At 45.6% G+C, this 18,561-nt stretch overlaps 1 long non-coding RNA gene across 1 annotated transcript; it reads left to right on the top strand.

The window, feature by feature from the left end:
- Positions 1-404: 404 nt before the first annotated feature.
- Positions 405-17,654, top strand: LOC134911638 (uncharacterized). Its single transcript, XR_010176729.1, has 3 exons — positions 405-478; positions 16,127-16,294; positions 16,858-17,654. It is a non-coding gene; the product is annotated as an uncharacterized LOC134911638 (long non-coding RNA).
- Positions 17,655-18,561: the final 907 nt, after the last annotated feature.

Below are 18,561 nucleotides of genomic sequence, written 5' to 3'. Positions count from 1 at the left end.
CTCAGTGAAATATAGGGGATACAAATTAGAGTACTATGACTCAGATACCCACATGCAGTCGTAGATTAAGTTGTATACAAACCCCCAAAAACTGGTGACAATTTGCCTTTAGTATTGTTGCCACTGGCTACCACAGTACATCCCAATGAGTACTTCCTTGGTTACAGTAATAATATATAAATTTGTAACTTTGGAAATACCACTCTTGTACAGTATATACAGTATATGCAATATAACCAATCTCTTAGTGCATGCATGTATCACTGTTGTGAATATTGCTTTCAAACACAGAACTTATACTATCGTCATACACAAAACATGGTCTTTTGTCAATTATTGATATACTCACATGAGACGTAGTGTGTAAAAGCAAGAGTAAACAGGACAGAACACTCCCAGATAATAACTCCATCATAAATTAAGATAAAAGTCCAGAAGGAGAGCATTCTGTCCCTCCTGGAGACGGTCAATTTGGGAGGTATGCACATGTATACAGTAACTGTTTGTCCATTTAGGTGTAAACGCAAAAACAGTGTAAGGTATATATTTGTCAACACTGTGTCGGTGGTTGGTGTGGAACATACATAAATAGTGTGAGCAGGTATACAGGTACACTTAGTGACAGAGATAGTATGAATATAAAGATCCTTCAGGTGTATGGATTAGTCAGACAACTGCTTCCCTGCTATGTGTAAATACAGTGATAGCAGAGTGAGTGTATCATAAAAAATCCACGCGAGCAGGAGAAAATAGGAAACATGGCGTTTTTGGACTGTGTCACAACTCTGGACCTGATGTAAACAGTGCAGGGTCAGCTTGCATGGACACCGGGTAATGAGAAAACCACAGAGTAGAGATGTAGGTGAAAGTATGCTAGTACACTGGATCAGAATGCTGCTGCCAAATGTTTGTGAGAACTCGCAGTGAACATTGGTGAGCGATTCACAATCACAGCCCCTGGTGTAGAAAGCAGTAAAATATGGGGCTGCTAGGCAATTGTGCATGAAGGTAATGTAATGCCTGCCCACCCGTGAGTCCCTCCTGCGATTATCAGTGCAAGCCAACGCTTCAGATGAGCTGAAATCCTGTGGCGCCTGTGCAAACCCACAGTTCTCCCCCAACTACACTGCTGTGTTGCCTTTGGAGGGGAGCTAGTAGGAGGAGCAGAATGCAGCTGGATCGGTGAACCAGAACCCCACAGTAACCTCTCAACCCTATTCACAGCTATCCACATGTTATAAGCCCTGTTGTTACAATATAATTTATCCTGTGTAGTGATGAGCGGGTTCGGTTCCTCGGAAACCGAACCCCCCGAACTTCACCCATTTTACACGGGTCCGAGGCATACTCGGATTCTCCCGTATGGCTCGGTTAACCCGAGCGCGCCCGAACGTCATCATCCCGCTGTCGGATTCTCGCGAGATTCGGATTCTATATAAGGAGCCGCCATTTTCACTCGTGCATTGGAAATGTTAGGGAGAGGACGTGGCTGGCGTCCTCTCCGTTTATTAATGTTGCTGCAAATATTTGTGCTTATTGCTTAATTGTGGGGACTGGGGAGCAGCTGTATTATATAGGAGGAGTACAGTGCAGAGTTTTGCTGATCAGTGACCACCAGTTTTATCCATTCTCTGCCTGAAAAACGCTCCATATCTGTGCTCAGTGTGCTGCATATATCTGTGCTCACACTGCTTTATTGTGGGGACTGGGGACCAGCAGTATTATATAGGAGGAGTACAGTGCAGAGTTTTGCTGACCAGTGACCACCAGTATACGTTGTCTGCCTGAAAAACGCTCCATATCTGTGCTCAGTATGCTGCATATATCTGTGCACACACTGCTTTATTGTGGGTACTGGGGACCACCAGTATATTATATAGGAGGAGTACAGTGCAGAGTTTTGCTGACCAGTGACCACCAGTATATATAGCAGTACGGTACGGAGGCCACTGCTCTACCTACCTCTTTGTCGTCAAGTATACTATCCATCTAGATTCTATATCTGTGCTGCATTTTAGTTTTGCAGTTTGCTGACAGTGACTACCAGTATATATAGCAGTACGGTACGGAAGGCCACTGCTCTACATACCTCTGTGTCGTCAAGTATACTATCCATCTAGATTCTATACCTGTGGTGCATTTTAGTTTTGCAGTTTGCTGACAGTGACCACCAGTATATATAGCAGTACGGTACGGAAGGCCACTGCTCTACATACCTCTGTGTCGTCAAGTATACTCTCCATCTAGATTCTATACCTGTGGTGCATTTTAGTTTTGCAGTTTGCTGACAGTGACCACCAGTATATATAGCAGTACGGTACGGAAAGCCACTGCTCTACCTACCTCTGTGTCGTCAAGTATACTATCCATCTAGATTCTATACCTGTGGTGCATTTTAGTTTTGCAGTTTGCTGACAGTGACCACCAGTATATATAGCAGTATGGTACGGAAGGCCACTGCTCTACCTACCTCTGTGTTATCAAGTATACTATCCATCTAGATTCTATACCTGTGGTGCATTTTAGTTTAGCAGTTTGCTGACAGTGACCACCAGTATATATAGCAGTACGGTACGGAAGGCCACTGCTCTACCTACCTCTGTGTCGTCAAGTATACTATCCATCTAGATTCTATACCTGTGGTGCATTTTAGTTTAGCAGTTTGCTGACAGTGACCACCAGTATATATAGCAGTACGGTACGGAGGCCACTGCTCTACCTACCTCTGTGTCGTCAAGTATACTATCCCTCTAGATTCTATACCTGTGGTGCATTTTAGTTTTGCAGTTTGCTGACAGTGACCACCAGTATATATAGCAGTACGGTACGGAAGGCCACTGCTCTACCTACCTCTGTGTCGTCAAGTATACTATCCATCTAGATTCTATACCTGTGGTGCATTTTAGATTTGCAGTTTGCTGACAGTGACCACCAGTATATATAGCAGTACGGTACGGAAGGCCACTGCTCTACCTACCTCTGTGTCGTCAAGTATACTATCCATCTAGATTCTATACCAGTGGTGCATTTGAGTTTTGCAGTTTGCTGACAGTGACCACCAGTATATATAGCAGTACGGTACGGAAGGCCACTGCTCTACCTACCTCTGTGTCGTCAAGTATACTATCCATCCATACCTGTGGTGCATTTCAGTTGTGCGCAGTATATATAGTAGTAGGCCATTGCTATTGATACTGGCATATAATTCCACACATTAAAAAATGGAGAACAAAAATGTGGAGGTTAAAATAGGGAATGATCAAGATCCACTTCCACCTCGTGCTGAAGCTGCTGCCACTAGTCATGGCCGAGACGATGAAATGCCATCAACGTCGTCTGCCAAGGCCGATGCCCAATGTCATAGTAGAGAGCATGTAAAATTCAAAAAACAAAAGTTCAGTAAAATGACCCAAAAATCAAAATTGAAAGCGTCTGATGAGAAGCGTAAACTTGACAATATGCCATTTACGACACGGAGTGGCAAGGAACGGCTGAGGCCCTGGCCTATGTTCATGGCTAGTGGTTCAGATTCACATGAGGATGGAAGCACTCATCCTCTCGCTAGAAAAATGAAAAGACTTAAGCTGGCAAAAGCACAGCAAAGAACTGTGCGTTCTTCTAAATCACAAATCCCCAAGGAGAGTCCAATTGTGTCGGTTGCGATGCCTGACCTTCCCAACACTGGACGGGAAGAGCTTGCGCCTTCCACCATTTGCACGCCCCCTGCAAGTGCTGGAAGGAGCACCCGCAGTCCAGTTCCTGATAGTCAAATTGAAGATGTCACTGTTGAAGTACACCAGGATGAGGATATGGGTGTTGCTGGCGCTGGGGAGGAAATTGACAAGGAGGATTCTGATGGTGAGGTGGTTTGTTTAAGTCAGGCACCCGGGGAGACACCTGTTGTCCGTGGGACGAATATGGCCATTGACATGCCTGGTCAAAATACAAAAAAAATCACCTCTTCGGTGTGGAATTATTTCAACACAAATGCGGACAACAGGTGTCAAGCCGTGTGTTGCCTTTGTCAAGCTGTAATAAGTAGGGGTAAGGACGTTAACCACCTAGGAACATCCTCCCTTATACGTCACCTGGTCCACATTCATCAGAAGTCAGTGACAAGTTCAAAAACTTTGGATGACAGCGGAAGCAGTCCACTGACCCCTAAATCCCTTCCTCTTGTATCCAAGCTCCTGCAAACCACACCACCAACTCCCTCAGTGTCAATTTCCACCTTACACAGGAAATAGTCCTGCAGGCCATGTCACTGGCAAGTCTGACGAGTCCTCTCCTGCCTGGGATTCCTCTGATGCATCCTTGAGTGTAACACCTACTGCTGCTGGCGCTGCTGTTGTTGCTGCTGGGAGTCGATCGTCATCCCAGAGGGGAAGTCGGAAGACCACTTGTACTACTTCCAGTAAGCAATTGACTGTCCAACAGTCCTTTGCGAGGAAGATGAAATATCACAGCAGTCATCCTGCTGCAAAGCGGATAACTCAGGTCTTGTCAGCCTGGGTGGTGAGAAACGTGTGTCCGGTATCCACCGTTAAATCACAGGCAACCAGAGACTTGATTGAGGTACTGTGTCCCCGGTACCAAATACCATCTAGGTTCCATTTCTCTAGGCAGGCGATACCAAAAATGTACACACACACGTCAGAAAAAGAGTCACCAGTGTCCATAAAAATGCAGTTGTACCCAATGTCCACTTAACCACGGACATGTGGACAAGTGGAGCAGGGCAGACTCAGGACTATATGACTGTGACAGCCCACTGGGTAGCTGTATTGCCTCCCGCAGCAAGAACAGCAGCGTCAGCACCAGTAGCAGCATCTCGCAAACGCCAACTCGTTCCTAGGCAGGCTACGCTTTGTATCACCGCTTTCCAGAAGAGGCACACAGCTGACAACCTCTTACGGAAACTGAGGAACATCATCGCAGAATGGCTTACCCCAATTGGACTCTCCTGGGGATTTGTGACATAGGACAACGCCACCAATATTGTGCGTGCATTTCATCTGGGCAAATTCCAGCACGTCCCATGTTTTGCACATACATTGAATTTGGTGGTGCAGAATTATTTAAAAAACGACAGGGGCGTGCAAGAGATGCTGTCGGTGGCCCGAAGAATTGCGGGCCACTTTCGGCATTCAGCCACCGTGTGCCGAAGACTGGAGCACCAGCAAACAGTCCTGAATCTGCCCTGCCATCATCTGAAGCAAGAGGTGGTAACGAGGTGGAATTCAACCCTCTATATGCTTCAGAGGATGGAGGAGCAGCAAAAGGCCATTCAAGCCTATACATCTGCCCACGATATAGGCAAAGGAGGGGGAATGCACCTGACTCAAGCGCAGTGGAGAATGATTTCAACGTTGTGCAAGGTTCTGCCACCGTTTGAACTTGCCACACGTGAACTCAGTTCAGGCACTGCCAGCCTGAGTCAGGTCATTCCCCTCATCAGGCTTTTGCAGAAAAAGCTGGAGACATTGAAGGAGGAGCTAAAAGAGAGCGATTCCGCTAGGCATGTGGGACTTGTGGATGGAGTCCTTAATTCGCTTAACCAGGATTCACGGGTGGTCAATCTGTTGAAATCAGAGCACTATATTTTGGCCACCGTGCTCGATCCTAGATTTAAAACCTACGTTGTATCTCTCTTTCCAGCTGACACAAGTCTGCAGAGGTTCAAAGAACTGCTGGTGAGAAAATTGTCAAGTCAAGCGGAACGTGACCCGTCAACAGCTCCTCCTTCACATTCTCCCGCAACTGGGGGTGCGAGAAAAAGGCTAAGAATTCTGAGCCCACCTGCTGGCGGTGATGCAGAGCAGTCTGGAGCGAGTGCTGACATCTGGTCCGGACTGAAGGACCTGCCAACGATTACTGACATGTCGTCTACTGTCACTGCATATGATTCTCTCACCATTGAAAGAATGGTGGAGGATTATATGAGTGACCGCATCCAAGTAGGCACGTCAGACAGTACGTACTTATACTGGCAGGAAAAAGAGGCAATTTGGAGGCCCTTGCACAAACTGGCTTTATTCTACCTAAGTTGCCCTCCCTCCAGTGTGTACTCCGAAAGAGTGTTTAGTGCAGCCGCTCACCTTGTCAGCAATCGGCGTACGAGGTTACTTCCAGAAAATGTGGAGAAGATGATGTTCATCAAAATGAATTATAATCAATTCCTCCGTGGAGACATTCACCAGCAGCAATTGCCTCCACAAAGTACACAGGGATCTGAGATGGTGGATTCCAGTGGGGACGAATTAATAATCTGTGAGGAGGGGGATGTACACAGTGAAAGGGGTGAAGAATCGGAGGATGATGATGAGGTGGACATCTTGCCTCTGTAGAGCCAGTTTGTGCAAGGAGAGATTGATTTCTTCTTTTTTGGTGGGGGCCCAAACCAACCAGTCATTTCAGTCACAGTCGTGTGGCAGACCCTGTCGCTGAAATGATGGGTTCGTTAAAGTGTGCATGTCCTGGTTATACAACATAAGGGTGGGTGGGAGGGCCCAAGGACAATTCCATCTTGCACCTCTTTTTTCTTTCATTTTTCTTTGCATCATGTGCTGTTTGGGGACTATTTTTTTAAGTGCCATCCTGTCTGACACTGCAGTGCCACTCCTAGATGGGCCAGGTGTTTGTGTCGGCCACTTGTGTTGCTTAGCTTAGTCACACAGCGACCTTGGTGCGCCTCTTTTTTTCTTTGCATCATGTGCTGTTTGGGGACTATTTTTTTGAAGTGCCATCCTGCCTGACACTGCAGTGCCACTCCTAGATGTGCCAGGTGTTTGTGTCGGCCACTTGTGTCGCTTAGCTTAGTCACACAGCAACATTTGGTGCGCCTCTTTTTTTCTTTGCATCATGTGCTGTTTGGGGACTATTTTTTTTGAAGTGCCATCCTGCCTGACACTGCAGTGCCACTCCTAGATGGGACAGGTGTTTGTGTCGGCCACTTGTGTCGCTTAGCTTAGCCATCCAGCGACCTCGGTGCAAATTTTAGGACTAAAAATAATATTGTGAGGTGTGAGGTGTTCAGAATAGACTGAAAATGAGTGGAAATTATGGTTATTGAGGTTAATAATACTATGGGATCAAAATGACCCCCCAAATTCTATGATTTAAGCTGTTTTTGAGGGTTTTTTGTAAAAAAATAACCCGAATCCAAAACACACTGTCATGACTGAGGTTTTGTGAACCCGGTGTTAGTGAAGTCTGTGCGGGCGACTGCACGGAGGTGCTGAGGCACGGAGATACTGAGGCACGGAGATACTGAGGCACGGAGGTGCTGAGGCACGGAGGTGCTGGGAGGCACGGAGGTACTGAGGCACGGAGATACTGAGGCACGAAGGTGCTGAGGCACGGGGTGCTGAAAGCACGGAGGTACTGGAGGCACGAGGTGCTGAGTCACGGAGGTGCTGGAAGCACGAGGTGCTGAGGCACGGGGGTGCTGAGGCACGAGGTGCTGGAAGCACGGAGGTGCTGAGGCACGGAGGTGATGAGGCACTGAGGTACTGAGGCACGGAGGTGCTGAGGCACAGGGGTAGAGAACTCAGGAAAACTCATAGTGCTGACAAGCTGTTTAATTCAGTGAATAAAAAGACACAGGATCCGGGACAGACGGCAGGGGTAAGTCACCAAGTATGAAACCTACAGTCAGGATTGTGACAGTATCCCCCTCTTCAAGGGTGGACTCCGGACACCCATCTTGAATCTTAGAGGAACTTGAGAAATTCATACAGAAGAATTTAGGACCTTCGTTGATGCCTCTTCTTACGGGAACATTTGGTTTTGACCAGGGAGAGTGGAATCAATGGAAACATAACCAACACTTAAATCAACAGGCTGTTGTCTTTGTACTGTTTTCCAATTCTTGGCATTCCTGAAATTCCTAATGTATTGGTTCATCAAGGCATTATCTTGCTCAGAAAGCGATGGGTCAGAAAACAGAGCATTGGCTGAATGTTCTGAAGGCTGAGTGGAGGATGAAATTGGAGTCAAGGAAACAGATGCCACTGAAACAACATTAGACTGAGGTACCCATTCAGACAGTAGGTCAATAGCCTTGGTATTTTTCTTGACTTTAGATGCTACAGCAGAATTATCCCGACATCGAGGAGAAGAGGTATTAGAATTTCCCGCAGAAGCTGGCGACTGGAGAATTATATGAATACTACCACTGACCTGGTTTGGGAGTGTTGTGGACTCGGGGCTTCTTCCGGTGACTGGGAAGAGGAACCGCAGCAGAGATGGCCGAATCTAGGTTCTCCCCATGCAGGATTAGGTCGGCAGACAGGGGGCACGTGTGAACGCTGAAGGTCTCCTGAAAGACAGAACTGGAAAGGCGCTGATGAATCAGTGAAGAATACCAGGTACAACTGCGCTAAAGTGCACTGGATGCTTGGAGACACTGAGGTGCTAGGAGGCACGGAAGTGCTTGGAGACACTGGGGTGCGTAAAGACACTGGGGTGCGTAGAGACACTGGGGTGCGTAGAGACACTGGGGTGCGTAGGCACTGAGATGCCGGAAGCACGGAGACGCTGAAGCACGGAGACGCTGAGGCACGGAGACGCTGAGGCACGGAGGTGCTGAGGCACGGAGATGCTGGAAGCACGGAGATGCTGGAAGCACGGAGATGCTGGAGGCACGAGTTGCTGAGGCATGGAGGTGCTGAGGCACGAAGGTGCTGAGGCACTGAGGTGCTGGGAGGCACGGAGGTACTGAGGCACGGAGGTGCTGAGGCACGGAGATACTGAGGCACGGAGATACTGAGGCACGGAGGTGCTGAGGCACGGAGGTGCTGGGAGGCACAGAGGTACTGAGGCACGGAGATACTGAGGCATGAAGCTGCTGAGGCACGGGGTGCTGAAATCACAGAGGTACTGGAGGCACGAGGTGCTGAGTCACAGAGGTGCTGGAAGCACGAGGTGCTGAGGCACGGGGGTGCTGAGGCACGAGGTGCTGGAAGCACGGAGGTGCTGAGGCACGGAGGTGATGAGGCACGGAGGTGCTGAGGCACTGAGGTACTGAGTCACTGAGGTACTGAGGCACGGAGGTGCTGAGGCACAGGGGTGCTGGAGGCACGAGGTGTTGGAGGTACGAGGTGCTGAAGGCACAGAGGTGCAGAGGCACGGAGGTGCAGAGGCACGGAGATTCTGAGTCACGGAAGTACTGAGGCACGGAGGTACTGAGGCACGGAGGTACAGAGGCACGGAGGTGCAGAGGCACAGAGGCCACAGGGATACGGGAGCTCTGGAGATCACAACTTTAGGGAGCTCAGCATTAAGGCTCACACATAGCTGTGTGTGACACGAGGAACTGGCCCAGTTTCTAACTCAGCCTCCTGATTTATACTTCCTGGTCCTTGGTGATTGGTGAGCAGGATTAGGTGATGCAGAGAGTCTCAGGCTGGCAGAGGATTGAACAACTCTGGGTCAGGTGAACAGTCACTGTCATGTGACTACTCTAGCCAAGGCTGTGATGTAGAATGAGGCCTAGCAGGCCGAGAGAACACTGAAGCCTGAACTTCTGCAAAACATAGGATGCTGGCTTTTAGGCCTAAACTTCAGATTACTGAATTCAGCCTCACACAGGAGATCACCACAGGTGGAGCTAATTAACTATTACCTTTCAGGTAGAGAACTCAGGAAAACTCATAGTGCTGACAAGCTGTTTAATTCAGTGAATAAAAAGACACAGGATCCGGGACAGACGGCAGGGGTAAGTCACCAAATATGAAACCTACAGTCAGGATTGTGACACACACCCGAATCCGACAAAAAAATTTCAGGGAGGTTTTGGCAAAACGCGTCCGAATCCAAAACACGGCCGCGGAACCGAATCCAAAACCAAAACACAAAACATTTCCGGTGCACATCTCTAATTCCTGTGTTTATTCTCTGTAAGGCTGCAGCTTGTGAATATGTGTGCATACCACATATTCTCTTAAAATACCAGAGACTTGGCAACAAGTGCATGCTCACATTTGTGGTCACTTCTACCAGCCACCTGAAAACTCCATAAAGATACAAATGACACTGGTAAACTATATTTTTTATGATGGCTACACTGCTGTTTTGATCATATAACTGGGCATGTATATATAAATGGGGAAAAAGCCCATAAACAAAACCATTTTCATGTGACAATGTAATTACCAGACAAGACCAATATATGTAGATTCCAGCAAAGGGTATTACAGGCAGCTGGAGCTAAAGAATTTATATATAAAGATCCATTAAAACATTGGCCCTGATAGTTACACAGCATATACAGTATACAAGTGGTAGACACTGAATGGCAGATGATAAAGTTTTATACTACTCTTCGTTTACTAGCATGGTATAACATTTAGTTTAATACTGAGATGTAATCAGGAGTTAAAGTGAGTTGGAGCTGCATTCCGTCAGTTGCCATTGGTGGTGAACAGTGGCAGCGGTGAACAGCAACCGCAGTGCAAACCAACATTAGAGAGGAGCTGGATTCCCATGGCCCTCTACACCAGCCCACAACTCTCTGTGATCATGCTGCTGTGCATGACACCCACGAGATCAGTGATCTAGATAGGCCGTGAAAAGCCCAATTGCACACCTCACGGGGATGCCCGACAGAGACTGGTACGGCTGTCTCTGAGCAGGCATCCACAAGGTAACGGGAAGGATACCCATTGAATTCTGCGGGTGAGACATGGCTGCAGAAAGAATAGCAAAGAATTAACAAAGCAGGGAAGGGATAGCAGAGTTAGAAAAGTAAAGAGAAGGTAGGACCGAGAAGAAATAGCAGTAAACATGGGTCAGCACGGGGAAGGAGCAACAGCAGTGGGAAAGAAAACGGGGTGAAAGACCACAGACAGGCCGAGAGACAGCAAGAAAAAAAGCCAGCAGATAGAAATGACAAAAAAGGATGTAGTCAGCTGCTCTATTGGCCCACCCTTTACAATTCCTCCATGCTCCTTTGCAAATAACCCCTCTCTTTAATTCTTTTTCTCTCTCTCTTTCTTCCCACTCACATTATTCCCAACCTTTTCATGTATTGACATATACAATATTTCTTGGGCACCCCACAAGTCAGTAAGAAGGGGAGGAGCTAGGGCATGGCATCTTTCAGGTGGGCAGGAAGGGGCATGGCACTCACAGGGAAGGTGAGTTCTACCTACTCCCTAAGACCACTTTAAGCACTACAGGTGGGGAACAAGGGACCTTGATTTTACCATCTTACAGGGACAAACACAGCAAGCGTACTGCCCTTCAGCACCATCAGATAAAATATTTCACACGCAATCTATGGAGAATATTTGCTAAGATTCGTATATGGACGATTTCAGACGAAATATAAGTCGACTGACGTCGGCCGTGCAAAATTGCAACTTTTTGTTTTTGTAATCGGGAATTTACTAAGCTACCGTGTTTGTCATATTTGTATTTTCCGATGTCATTCGTATTTCTGGTGTGTGTTATCCGGCCGTGTGTGTTTGTGTCCGGCTGAACATGGATATTTGGATGCATGATTCGTAATTTTCAAGTGTAGCAGTGTTTTGTGGACAGTGCGTTTTTACATTTACTTTCATTTTTGAAGGTGATGCGTGATTGGTTGTGTAGAATACATGGGAGTGTCAAAGCGCAGCCATATAAATACTCCTCAAACTGTCTGCACCTCGTGGGTTTAGTTAGTGGAGAGGAGAGAGATAGTGGTCTGATGAGTTGGTGAGTGTAGTGCTTTTATATTTTTTTTACGAATTCTGATAGCTGTATTGTGTTTGAAAGTTGTCTTGTCTTTATTGTCGTATTGTTAGTTATTAGTTTGTCATATTATCTGTCAGTGTTTTTTTCATTTAGTGTGTGCTGTGTAGAGGTAGAGGAGGAGTGTGTTTTATTTGTCTTTATTTTTGAGTTATTTTTGAGTGTTCTGTGTTGTTTGTCTTAAGTATGTCACATACAGAGGTTAGTGAGGTGGAGCAGGATAGTGAGGGAGGGGAGTTGGAGGAGCTTAGTGAGGGGGGTGAAGGGGGGTGAAGCGGAGGATGCTAGTGAGGAGGGGGAGGGGGAGGAGGTGGCATAAGATGCACCTGAGTCCTCTAGTGAGAGTGATGTGGCTCTGCAGCTATGCACCAGGACTAAGACAGAGCGCAATGTTAAGTTCACTTTTGATGAAAATATGGCCCTGGTGTGGTTGATTATGAAGTACCATTGGCAGATTTTTGGGCCAGAGGCTGCTAAGGTCTCATCCTGTAAGAAAACAATCATCTGTACTGGAAAAGGACTTAGGTGTTCACATAGATAGCAAACTAAGCAGCAGTATCCAAAGTAGGATTGCAACAAAGAAGGCTAATAAAATATTAGCATGCATAAAACGGGGAATTGATGCAAGGGACGAGAGTGTTATACTCCCATTATATAAATCACTAGTGAGGCCACATCTTGAATACTATGTGCAATTTTGGGCACCATACTACAAAAAGGATATTCTGGAGCTAGGTTCAGAGGCGGGTGACCAAACTAATTAAGGGCATGGAGATGCTGGAATACGATCAAAGGCTTGCAAGGCTAGGAATGTTTACACTGGAAAAGAGGAGACTATGGGTGTGTTCACACGGTGAGATATTTTCTTTCGATTTTGACTATATAGTCAAAATCGCAAGAAAAGTTAGTGCAGATCGCAAGGTGAAAGTCACCTTGCGATCCCGATGCGCAGTCCCGCCAGGTCAGCAACGCAAGAAAAGATAGACTGTGCTCACCTGCAATCCTTGCTAGATCGGTGTACTATCTAGTTCATCTCACATGTCAATGACATCTCACATAAGCCAAAATCTCACATAAGCCAAAATCGTAAGCACACATAGTCCATATCTCTAGAAAAGTTAGTCAAAATCGGTGGTGCTGGGCTCCAGGGAGTTCAAGGGAAATCGCAAGTGAACATCAGCCATAGCAAGGATCTCACCGTGTGTACACACCCTAAGAGGGGACATGATCAACATCTACAAATATATAAAGGGACAATACACACAGCTTGCGCGGGACCTGTTTTTGGTAAGATCAGCACAGAGGACACGTGGACACTCGCTTAGGTTAGAGGAGAGGAGATTCTGCACAATGCGGCGTAAAGGTTTTTTTTACAGTAAGGACAATACGTGTTTGGAATTCCCTGCCTGAGGGAGTTGTAATGGCGGACTCAGTCAACACCTTTAAGAATGGGTTAGATAAATTACTAATGGATAAGGATATCCAGGGTTATGGTGCATAGTCGCGCACTATAGTTACTATAAAAAGAGGAATAAAACACAACGGCTGACATCAGCATCAGACAAAATTTAGACCAAAATAATCCTGCATTGGCGACCACAAATAGGTTGAACTTGATGGACAAATTGTCTTTTTTCAACCTTAGATACTATGTGACTATGTATCTGGAATAAGGTGGCTGATGCTGTTAATAGTTAGAGCTTGGTGAGGCGAACCGAGGAGACATGTAGAAAGAGGTTCTATGATATAAAGCAGCGTGTGAAAGCCAAAATGGCAAAGGAGGCCAAGTTTGCATGCCAAACAGGAGGTGGGCGTCCTTTTGTGGCCTCTTATTTAGAGTATGAGGGGCCCCTGCAGAACCTGATTCCTCCAGAAGTAGTGAGGGGGACTTATGTCCGGGACTCAGATCAGCCCATGCAGGCTGGTAAGTTGTGTTTTCAAATGTAATCATTTTGAAGATGCACTCATTTTTAAATTGTATTTATAATGATTTGTAATGTTTGGTTTTTTTAAAATGTGTTGGTCAGTAATAATGAAGCATGTTTTTTAATATAAATTTTATCACTGCGTATCACTGCGCATGCTGACAACACTGAAATGAGTGTTGTGACGGTGTTTTTTGTGGGTTTGTATTTTTTATGTATGTTGTAGTGAGAGTGTGAAATATTTCTCATGGATTTTGTGGTATAATCATGCACACCATTTTTTTTAGTTTTTTTGGGGTATGGTGCATAAAAATAATTTCAACCATACTGTGTTTAACTGTGAGGACGCTGTGCCATGCTGGGCATTGAGGAGATGCAGGGAGACGTGTGGGGATGACGTCAGAGGCCGCTGGGGAGACTTGTGTGGCGGCAAACAATAAAGTTATTTTGAAGAACAAAAAAAATAAATTCCTGTAAAACAGGGCCAATGCCAGCCCTGACCTGGTGAAGAGACACAAGGGACATAACGTGCGGTGAGAAGCCATCTCATCGGTCATACATCTGGTAGGCATCGATTTCCTATAGGCAAAGCGTCGCAGATGAACTTGCTGCATGCGCAAAGTGCCTTCCTTAAAATCGTGCTGTGAGCCTCATCATACATTGCGGGGAGGCGGAAATAGCAGCAGTTAGCGCACGTTCTTGCATCTGCCCCATTCAGGGGCATCTCTAGAGAGGAGGGGACCCATGTGTGTGGGCCCCCTCCTCTCCCGTAGCCATCGCGCCGCTGCTAGCGCTGAGTGCTGTAGACTCTGGCACAGTGCCAGAGTCTACAGCGCTTGCGCAGGACTCCAAAAAATGGCTACTGCGCCATTTTTTCAGAGTCCTGCGCATGCGCTGTAGACTCTGGCACTGTGCCAGAGTCTCTAGTGGTCAGTGCACTAGCAGCGGCGCCATGGCTACGGGAAAGGAGGGGGCCCACACACGGTCAGCAATGGACTCCGGAAAGGTAAGTATAGGAGAAATGGGGGCAGTGTGTGTGGTGTAGGCCCCCCTGGACTCAGGGGCCCGTGTATATCGCACACACTGCACCCATTATAGGCCCTCATTCCGAGTTGTTCGCTCGGTATTTTTCATCGCATCGCAGTGAAAATCCGCTTAGTACGCATGCGCAATGTTCGCACTGCGACTGCGCCAAGTAACTTTACTATGAAGAAAGTATTTTTACTCACGGCTTTTTCTTCGCTCCGGCGATCGTAATGTGATTGACAGGAAATGGGTGTTACTGGGCGGATACACGGCGTTTCAGGGGCGTGTGGCTGAAAACGCTACCGTTTCCGGAAAAAACGCAGGAGTGGCCGGGGAAACGGTGGGAGTGCCTGGGCGAACGCTGGGTGTGTTTGTGACGTCAACCAGGAACGACAAGCACTGAAATGATCGCACAGGCAGAGTAAGTCTGGAGCTACTCTGAAACTGCTAACTCGTTTGTAATCGCAATATTGCGCGTACGTCGGTCGCAATTTTAAGAAGCTAAGATTCACTCCCAGTAGGCGGCGGCTTAGCGTGTGTAACTCTGCTACATTCACCTTGCGAGCGAACAACTCGGAATGAGGGCCATAGAAACTCCAATGGCCCTATTATGTGTTATAGTTGCTTAGAAAGTAAGCAAACATTTTGGATAATGTATTTTTTTTATATAGATTATTTTGATTTTTTTGAAAAACAACAGTTTTGAATTCATGAGTAGAAACATATGTGTGTTGATTAAATTGTTTGGATAATAATTAAATGCTTTATATACATTTATAGGCCCTCATTCCGAGTTGATCGGTCGCAAGGTGAATTTAGCAGAGTTACACACGCTAAGCCGCCGCCTACTGGGAGTGAATCTTAGCTTCTTAAAATTGCGACCGATGTATTCGCAATAATGCGATTACTAACTACTTAGCAGTTTCAGAGTAGCTCCAGACTTACTCTGCCTGTGCGATCATTTCAGTGCTTGTCGTTCCTGGTTGACGTCACAAACACACCCAGCGTTCGGCCAGGCACTCCCACCGTTTCTCCGGCCACTCCTGCGTTTTTTCCGGAAACGGTAGCGTTTTCAGCCACACGCCCCTGAAACGCCGTGTTTCCGCCCAGTAACACCCATTTCCTGTCAATCACATTACGATCGCCGGAGCGAAGAAAAAGCCGTGAGTAAAAATACTTTCTTCATAGTAAAGTTACTTGGCGCAGTCGCAGTGCGAACATTGCGCATGCGTACTAAGCGGATTTTCACTGCGATGCGATGAAAAAGAACGAGCGAACAACTCGGAATGAGGGCCATAGTTTCCAAAAAGTCACAAAGAGCCTCTGGGCCAGTCTCCACTCCTACTGAAGCTGAGGATGCTGATGATGCTGGTAAGTACATTAGCATTGGGTGTGTGTTCACATCAATTTGGATACAATAATGAATGTGTTTTTGTTAGGTCCATTCACACATGTGTTGCCACCACGGAACCACAGTCTGGGTGTGTCTTCTAGGCCAGTACACATCACAACACCACGTTAACGCATGTTGGAGGTATCAGCAGTGTAACCAATGCAACTCCTCGACAGTCCGCAGCCATTGTCACCACATTCGCCACACCTGCCTGGTGAGTAAAAAAAAAAGGACACATACTTTCACACACACACTTTACCATAAGTCAAACAATGGGCAACATTCTCAAAGATGGAAGTTCTAATTAAGATGAAATGTTGCCCATAGCAACCAACCAGATTCTACTTATCATTTATGTTACACCTTATAAAAGAAAAATCTTGGAATGTGATTGGTTGGTATGTGCAACAACCCAGCTTAAATAGAACACCCATCTTAGAAAAATTACACAATTGTAGTTTCACAGTTTAAGGCAGCAGCTTAGTGACAATGTGGTGATGTAAATAATGCACCGCTAACAAACTTATCATTATGGTCTTAAATCACTTAAACTAACATAATTGATATGCATATGTTATCCATAGTCAGCAAACAAAATATAAATATAATTTTGGAAAATAATGACCCAAACAAATATACAAAATGTGGATAATTACAATATCCACTAATTAGTAATTAAAGTAACTTGACATTTGTAGCCATAGGAAACATAACACATAGGTTATTTGTCATTAGTTAATAAGCTTATACTTACACACAACTGGTCTCTCATTTCAGGGGATCCCATTCTTCACTTAACTCAGCCAGGACAAGTGACATGCACCTTAAATTTGACATGCACCTGACAATGAAGAGACATGTACCTTAAATTTCACAGCAATACCACCGCCTGACCCAACAACTACACATTTGTCTACTCTGCCCACTCAAAGGACACCAGAACAGAACATAAGACCAACCACACCACTACCACAGTCTCAGGAACAGGCTTTTTGGGACAGCTGGTCCACCCAGCACGCCAATAACTTACATTGTTTGCCTGGGCAAACCCAATTTATTGCTAGTCTGGCCCATCACATCCCAAGATTATGCTGAAGCAACACCAGACAAACCACAGAACTCACCAGAATGGCTAACACCCTGGAATTAATCAGGGCAGATTATAATAGGATGCTGGACACATACCAAGGAATCGTGGATGAGAATCACAGGCTCCATCAAGCCTACCTGCAGATATTAACTGCAACACAAAACACACCAGAGAGTATGTTCCGAATCACGGAAACCCACACGACAGCCACTAGAGACTTGAATCTCACTCTAACTACCCTGACCCAGCATCTCAGTCATCAATCTGAGCAAACAAGAACCAGTTCTACAGCCACAACCCCCTTAGTGTCACCTGTAAGCTCACCACCAAGACATTCTGGCCGAACACGACCAGACACAAGTGGGAAAGGCCCATCCAGATCCAGAGGACGACCTGCAAAATAATTGATCTAAATCATGTGTCTGAAATGGACATTGGTAATTGTATGCAAGTAGCATTTTACATGTTCTTCACAAAATTAAGGCTGTGGTTTATTTTTTGAAAACAAATGTTACACATAAACATATCCTAAACTAAAACCATGGCAAAAAAGAAAAAAGTTGTCTGTCAATTATTTCTAGAGTAACTAGAGTACAGTTGTTTAAGTACATAATATGCATGGTGACATTCAAGCAACATAGATTACACGTGCAGCAGTGGTTAAGTATTGATATAGAGAAGAGTGTCCTTAATAACAGTTTATACTATTCTTAAAAATTACCTTAGGGAGATGTGAAAGCATGGGCAAACATACACAAAGCTAACACAATTCCACATACAATACTGTGCTACTATAATGTTTTTACAAAATGTACTTGAATTTATTATATATTTAAATGTATAATGCATACAATAAAAAGTTTTATGTTGTTAAAAACATAACAATAACACAATAGAACTTAAACACTATCTTCAAAAACATACAGGGATATTATAACACCTTAGCAATTGGACAGTAGAAGAGATGTTAAACACGCCAGCCAAAAGCAGTTCTGTTTGAAATGTCTTCATTTCTACGAATCGAGGCCTTTTGAAATCGAGTTGAAGGTATTTCCGACCACATTCCTAAATACGAATCCTTGGTAAATTACCGTGTTGTAAGAAATAACGACCGTATTTGACCGATAGTCTGTTCATTCGTATTTGTGCAGATGGGCATGTAAAAAATTACGAATGGGCCAAACACTGCCTATTTTAATGTTTAGTAAATTACCGAGATGCCACTTAGAAAAACAAAACAAAAAACCTCTAATGGATTCGAATGGAATCGGGACCTTAGTAAATTTCCCTATATAAGGCTAACTACATAAGAGATATTTTCATTGTGAGCATATAAATTCAGAGTAAAAAGTTTTGGTTTCCACAAAGTTCGCTGCTTCAGGGTTTTTAGA

The sequence above is a fragment of the Pseudophryne corroboree genome, chromosome 4 (assembly GCF_028390025.1).
Source record: "Pseudophryne corroboree isolate aPseCor3 chromosome 4, aPseCor3.hap2, whole genome shotgun sequence".
Classification (NCBI taxonomy): Eukaryota; Metazoa; Chordata; class Amphibia; order Anura; family Myobatrachidae; genus Pseudophryne; species Pseudophryne corroboree.
This window is presented reverse-complemented; position numbering and strand designations above follow the sequence as displayed.